This window comes from Hibiscus syriacus, unplaced genomic scaffold (genome assembly GCF_006381635.1).
Source record: "Hibiscus syriacus cultivar Baekdansim isolate YM2019G1 unplaced genomic scaffold, ASM638163v2 tig00110821_pilon, whole genome shotgun sequence".
Lineage (NCBI taxonomy): Eukaryota > Viridiplantae > Streptophyta > Magnoliopsida > Malvales > Malvaceae > Hibiscus > Hibiscus syriacus.
The window spans coordinates 259413-266330 of NW_024062877.1; the positions used below are offsets into that span (position 1 = coordinate 259413).

At 33.0% G+C, this 6918-nt stretch overlaps 1 pseudogene; it reads left to right on the plus strand.

Moving 5' to 3' along the window:
* Nucleotides 1-1838: 1838 nt before the first annotated feature.
* LOC120142292 lies at nucleotides 1839-6263 on the plus strand (annotated as a pseudogene).
* Nucleotides 6264-6918: the final 655 nt, after the last annotated feature.

The window sequence follows — 6918 nt, forward strand, 5'->3', positions numbered from 1 at the left end:
TTTTTCTTTTGTTGAATGGTTGTTTTATCTTTTGACTTTATTGTTTTTAAAATTTTTATTATAATTTCTTATTTGAATTTTTTAAAATTTTATCAAATTGATAGAAAATAATGAAATAGTTAATATCGATATTCTAATAATAACAAAATAATTTTATTGATTCATTATATTTGAGTTAATCTAATAAAAATAAAATTTGGAGGATTAAAAGAAATATAATAAAATTAAAGGATTAAAATAATTAAATTGATAAATTAAGATGCCTAAAATAATCATTTTATATATTATATATTTCTATAATACTTAAATATTTAAAATAATTTTTTTTTTGGAAAATCATAAAAAATCAAATGCGAAACTAGTTAAAACAATCAAGAACACCATTCGATTTCTTTTCTTTTATAAACTTATTCCCTAAAACATTACAATTATTTCTCATTAATGCGATTTAAAAGTTAATTATGTAATTAAATAAATTAATTATCATTAGTAGTGTTTCATTATAAATCTACAATTAATTATACCTATCTTACAAGGCAGAGTTAGTAACTTATTTAATATATTTTAATTTTGAATCCGAGATGTAATGTTTTTTATTTTTATAAATCCGAGTAAATATAATAAAGTACATATTCAAAGATTATTAATCCTTTATTAATAAATGGTCATACAACTACATACATGGTGCTCAAATCCAATATTTTAAAGGATAACAACAAGTTATTTAATCATTGAATTTGTTTGGTTCGTACAAGAAGTAGATTAATATCAAAGGTTTATATATTTCTCTTAAATGATTATTAAGGGTAAAGTACACAAATTGTCATATGACTATAAGATATTACTTTGTCGAGTCTCTCAACTATTAAAAATTATAAAACGAGCCTTTGACTTCATGACATTACTTTGTTGAGTCACATAACTATTAAAATTTACAAAATGATCACCAGCCTATTTATATGTAAACTCATTATTTTCCGTTAAAAAATGGACGATAGTCTGAATTAGACGTTAATTTATTGACTGATATATGCTAAAATCTAATCACATAATCTCAAATAACTATCATATCTTAGTCAACATGTTAACGTTTAACACATACGACTATCATTTTTTTACAAAAAAAAAATGAGTTTGGAACAAATGAATAATTGAGTGATCATTTTGTAACTTTTAATAGTTGATAAACTTAACAAAATAATGTCATATAATCAGAGATATTTGTGTACTTTATCGAAAGAAATAATACATTTTAACTTTAAAACACGTTGCGTATTACTTTATTTAATGGCTGTAGTTAGTTAGGCATGTTAATTTGGTTTAAAATAACGAACATTTGATTAAAATTTAATTTATCTTAATCATTAATAAAATATAAAAAAAGCAAATTGAAATTGTTTTGGTTATTTTAAAAGGATGAATTTTTTGTTTTAAATTTTACCTGAATAGAATTATGGTTAATTAACTTGTTTAAAACAGACTAATGAAATGAACCGCCCTTAAATCAGTAAATAAAAAATGTAAACCAAAAAAGAGAAAAATGTAAAAAGGAAATGTATTTTGTCTGTTAAGTCCTTTTCTTTGCTTCTTTTCTATTTTCATTAATTATACATGAAAGGACAATTTGGATTTTTCATTGTTTTACCCTCTTCTCCTTTTCCACACCTGATGCTGGAGCTAATAGAATGGGCCCCAGAGTTCTTTAAATTCCCTTCTTCTCTCTACCTAACTTAAAACAAAAAAGAGACGCGCTGTAATTAAATACCCCAAACGAGGTTGAAGTTGTCTTTTGAAACAGTCGCAATTTATTTCTTCCCGCGAGAGACAGAAAGAGGATTCGTGGAAGCTTTGCTCGCGTGATGCGTGGTAGAGTGTGATGACAGGGCCAGAACATGGTTATGCGAAAAACCATTCCCCTCTGCCGTATATTTTCACTTCTTCGAAATGGCGGTTTCTTGGATTTCATGATTTATTCAAAGATAAATCAAACATTCTAACCCTAACAATCTCTACTCTTTTCATACTCTTTACCGTTTGATCACCCTTTTCCTTGTTTTTCCCCCTGGTTTCGCTGTAACTATATTCTGGTAAGATTTTCTCTGGTCTTCTTCGATGATTTTCCTGCATTGCCTCATTTCACAACGTTGACGTTTTGATTTTTCTTTTTTTGATGAGCTCGATAGAGCTAGAGAGATGCGAGAGTTAGCGAAGGTGTTGTACATAGCAGTAGTGGACGAAGATGAGAAGAAGGATAAGGAGACGTCGTCGTTTCGATACACGCGTCCCGTTCTTCAGAGTACTCTCCATCTCATTGGCTGCAAAGCTCGGCATACTTTCAAGGTGTTTCTTCCGTTACTTATATCTTCTTAATTATTGATTTACGATTTCGGGTCTGATTGATAGAAATTGGTTGTTTCTTTTATGCTTTTATTGGATTGATAAAATTATAAATACCGTTTAGTTGATTAAACTGCGGCCGATTAGTTGATAGATCTGGATTGCTTATAACGTGTTCTATAGATTTCCTTTCCAGATTTACATTTTTTCCGGATGTAATGGTAAGTCCAGACAATTTGATAGTAGAATATTTATATATATCCCAAAAAATCAGCATCATGTCGTTTTCATAAATATGGCCGAATATTTATCTCGTTAGATTTTTAGACTCCTATTTGTTTCTGCCTTTCAGACCTTTGTAAATGATCGAAATCAATTTAGATCAAATCAGTTTTGATCTGTTTATTTTTTTTGGGTACCTTTGCATTCTAGATCCTGTTCCACCAAGTGATCCCGTCATCGTTTTCTGAATTTATTGCGTAATAATGTGCATGGTATTAGTTTTGTTTTCAGTTTGTATATTGCTTCTGCTTGGGAGCCTTAAATGAATTGCCTTGTAAAAGCATATTCATATCAAGGTTGAGAGTATTTTCCTCAATCAGACTCCTTTATTGAATTCTTATTATGTAATCTATACTGACCGGATTATCTGTCATGCACCATTATTAGTTTAGCGTTAATAATTTTAGGTTTGGAGTTTTGCATGTCATTTCAAATTTAATTTTCTAATTTTACATGATTGGTTTTCTTTCACGTTTCTACATATCTTACGGAAAGTGGATCCTTATTCTTCATGTATTGTTTGTATTTCTTACGAGATTAGCCAGAGGGTTTTTGAATTGATAAGAAATGAACCGTTTTATGACTCTCTACTTCATGAGGGAAGTCAAACATTAAATTCTGATGGTCTCAAAGAGAACTCTGAGAAGGAAGATGTTTGAGCCACCAATGGTGGCTTCCATAGAACAGAGGAAGGAAGTTATTTAGTTTCAGATAAAGATGATCGAAATAAGAGTATACCATTTGAGTTGTACAAAAGACGCACATCAGTTGTTGGAAGGGAAACTTTCTTTGATGTTGTTTGTGAAGCTCTGTCTTAATATAAGTACGTGGGCCCGAACCAGAGAGCTGACTTGGTTTTGGAATGCAGGTATCATGCAACTGGGACATCTTACACCTACCCAAATATTGTAATTGATTGCTTGCATTTTGAATCTGCAAATATTCCTTCAAAAAAAAATTCTGGTATTTTTTGTGTGCTTGTTGATTGGTAACTCCTTTCAGATATTCTCTCTTTATTTGACATGAGGTTTTTTCATAGAACATATTTCAAGAGAAACCATGGAAACGAGTTCATCAAAATTTCCATTGTTTGCCAATTGTACTATTCCTCCTTTCGGTGGTTTTGCCAAGAGAGTTCATCATCACAAGTATTGCATAATATTTGAATGTAACATGTTTATTTATCTTTAATGCCTAGTTGTTGCAAAGTTACATATATGATATAATTAGGATTGTGGTGGTTTTAGAATGGTCTTGTTCAAAGTCCTTTGCTTGGGGGCTTCATATCAGATGCAGGAACGTTCTTGTTTCCCATTGTAACTGTATTTGGTCTCCACTGCAGAATACGATAGAGGAAGGAATCTGTAACTGTGCTGTTGTGTGGTACTAGTGGTTGTGGAAAATCTACTTTGTCTGCTTTGCTGGTATCTTCTGCTTTATATATTAGTGTTGCAGCACTAGTGTTTGTAACTGCAATCACATAATAGCTAATCTTGGTGATTTGATAATGTTGTACAGGGTGGTAGGTTGGGAATTACAACTGTGATTTCAACCGACTCCATTCCCCACATGATGAGAAGTTTTGTGGACGAGAAGGAAAATCCTCTACTCTGGGCTTCAACTTATCACGCTGAGGAGTGCTTGGATCCTGTGGCAGTTGCAGAAGCAAAGGCTAAAAAACAGGCAAAAAAGTTGTCTGGCATTACTCAATCACTTCCTAAGGATGAGGTTGCTGATGGTTCTTTTTGCAAGGGGGACCGGGCATCGGAGAGTGGTTCCACTAATACCGACTTGATCAGTTCCAAACAGATGGCGGTTGAAGGGTTCAAGGAACAAAGTGAGATGGTAATCGACAGTCTAGATAGGCTGATTACTGCATGGAAGAGAGGAAAGAGTCTGTGGTTGTTGAGGGTGTTCACTTAAGCCTTAATTTTATTGTAAGTATACATTTTTTTTTGGTTTCCTGCATCAAAATGTTTTGTCCTGAACTGTGTGTTAACTTTTATTATATCTAGATGGGGCTTATGAAGAAACACCCCTCAATCATACCATTCATGATACACATTACAAATGAAGACAAACACTTGGAAAGATTTGCAGTTCGTGCGAAGTACATGACGTTGGACCCTGCTAAAAATAAGTATGTAAAGTATACAAGGAATATCAGGACGATACAGGATTATCTATGTAAACATGCTGACAAGCATTTGGTTTCCAAAATAAACAACACAAACGTTGACAGAAGCGTGGCACTCATACATGCCACTGTTTTCAGTTGCCTCCGCAGGCGTGAAGCTGGGGAGCCACTTTATGATCCTATGACAAACACTGTTGCAGTGGTTGATGAGGAGTACCGGAACCAGTGTGCTGCCAATTCACTGAGCTCCAAGGGAATGTTTCAGTTGATCCAGAGGAGTGGTTCTTGTAGGCAACTGATGGCCCTTCTTAACGCTGATGGATCTGTAGCAAAAGCTTGGCCAGTTGAATTGGTTGATAGTAATGGAAAACCTATCTCTGGCCATGGGACTGAGGGTGGAATTGGCATTCCCTTGTATGGACCATTAAAATTTGGCAGGGCTGAACCTGCTAATCTTCAATTCGGTCACTTTGGAATTAGTGCCTGGCCTAGTGATGGTGGTACAAGCTGTGCTGGAAGTGTGGATGAATCAAGATATGATGGTACCGATAATGGTAGTAGGTACCAATCTTCATGCTGTAGCTCTCCAAGGATGTCCGATGGTCCAGCAAAAGAGGTAGCATCTCTTACTATGTGTTTTTCTTTTCAAACACTCTTTACCATGCTCATGTTACGCTTGTCATGTATATTTCGAAGTAGATGAATAACAAGGAAGATGGAAGTCACCTTTAATACTAGAAGTGTGGATTTTTTCATGCTGTGCTTATTTTGCACTTGGTTTACCGAATCTCTTTCTCCCAGTTGAAGGAGGAAAATTCAGTGTACAACAGTGACAAAGAAGTTGACGATCCACCTGAGGTTGACAGTGATGAGGATATTAGTGATGGTGACCAAGAGGTCCATGAAGAGGTATGAACTTGTCTAGAGTCTACAATGGGCGATATATACATAGACATAATTACATTGATTCCAGAGATTAAGTTGCAGAGTAAACTATATTGCAACCTTCCACGCAATTATAGCCAAGAGTTGTTCTTGTCAGTTCATTGTTTGTGCTACGTGGAAGATACTTATGACATTGCTTATTCGTTACTACTTATGAACGTTGGGTGACTGAAACGGCATAAGGTTCTGCTTTATAATTCATATAGAATTGTGTTCTAATCCAAACTCACACATTGAAATCTGGAAGAAACTAGGTATTACATTTTGCTTGCTTTATTTTGTGTGGATTTTGCTCTAATTTTTTCTCTTCATTTTCTGTTCTAACAGGTAGGATCTGTGGATGAAGGCTCGACAAAGTCAGATGAAGAGAACGATGATTTGGCATTGCAAGATGTGATGAAGAACGGCTACTTCCCTGATGATGAAGAATTCCATCATGATAAGATAATGGCATTTTGCGGGGACCAATTGACATCCGCTAGAACTAAAAGTATATGGAAGCAGTTTTCGGAGCCGCAATGCTCTTACTTTTCCCTGATGTTTTCTTTTATGGCTCGTTAATTACTAGGTAATTTAATCCAAAGTTGCTATCGCTGTACAGTGATGCTTCGGAAATGGCATTGAGCTTTAATATTTTTTTCTTTTTCTTTTCATTGGTTTATTGTTAATTTTTGGTACATGGCGTAATCAAAATTTGGGTTCAAGTATCGATGCTTAAGTTGGCCCGAGTAAATTAGGGAACATACAATCAATTTAGTTAACCATCATTTATTGATATTTATGTAAATTTATCTAATCTAAATCAGTAAAATTAGAGTCAAATTGAATTATAGAACATCTAGATGTGTTTAAGTGTATAACACAGATATTACTTTGAAGAAACAAAACGGTGTGAATCAATTAATACCGATTTAATCATTGTTCAATCTTAATATGTTTTGTTGAATAATTCAATTTTATTTATTATAATTGTAATGTAAAATTTAAGTTTAAAATAAAAATTACACCCTACCGTTTTTAGTTTATAATATATATCGTAGGCTAATAGACAAAAAAATATCTTAAAAAATAATTGTATGTTTTAATCAAGGTCAAATTTATGATTAGCATTAGTATTACGCATATTTTTTTTAAATTTTAATCTTTAACTCAAGTAAAATAAATATAATATAATCGAAAAGCATCACCTAAAAATTATTAAATTTAAAAACATAAAT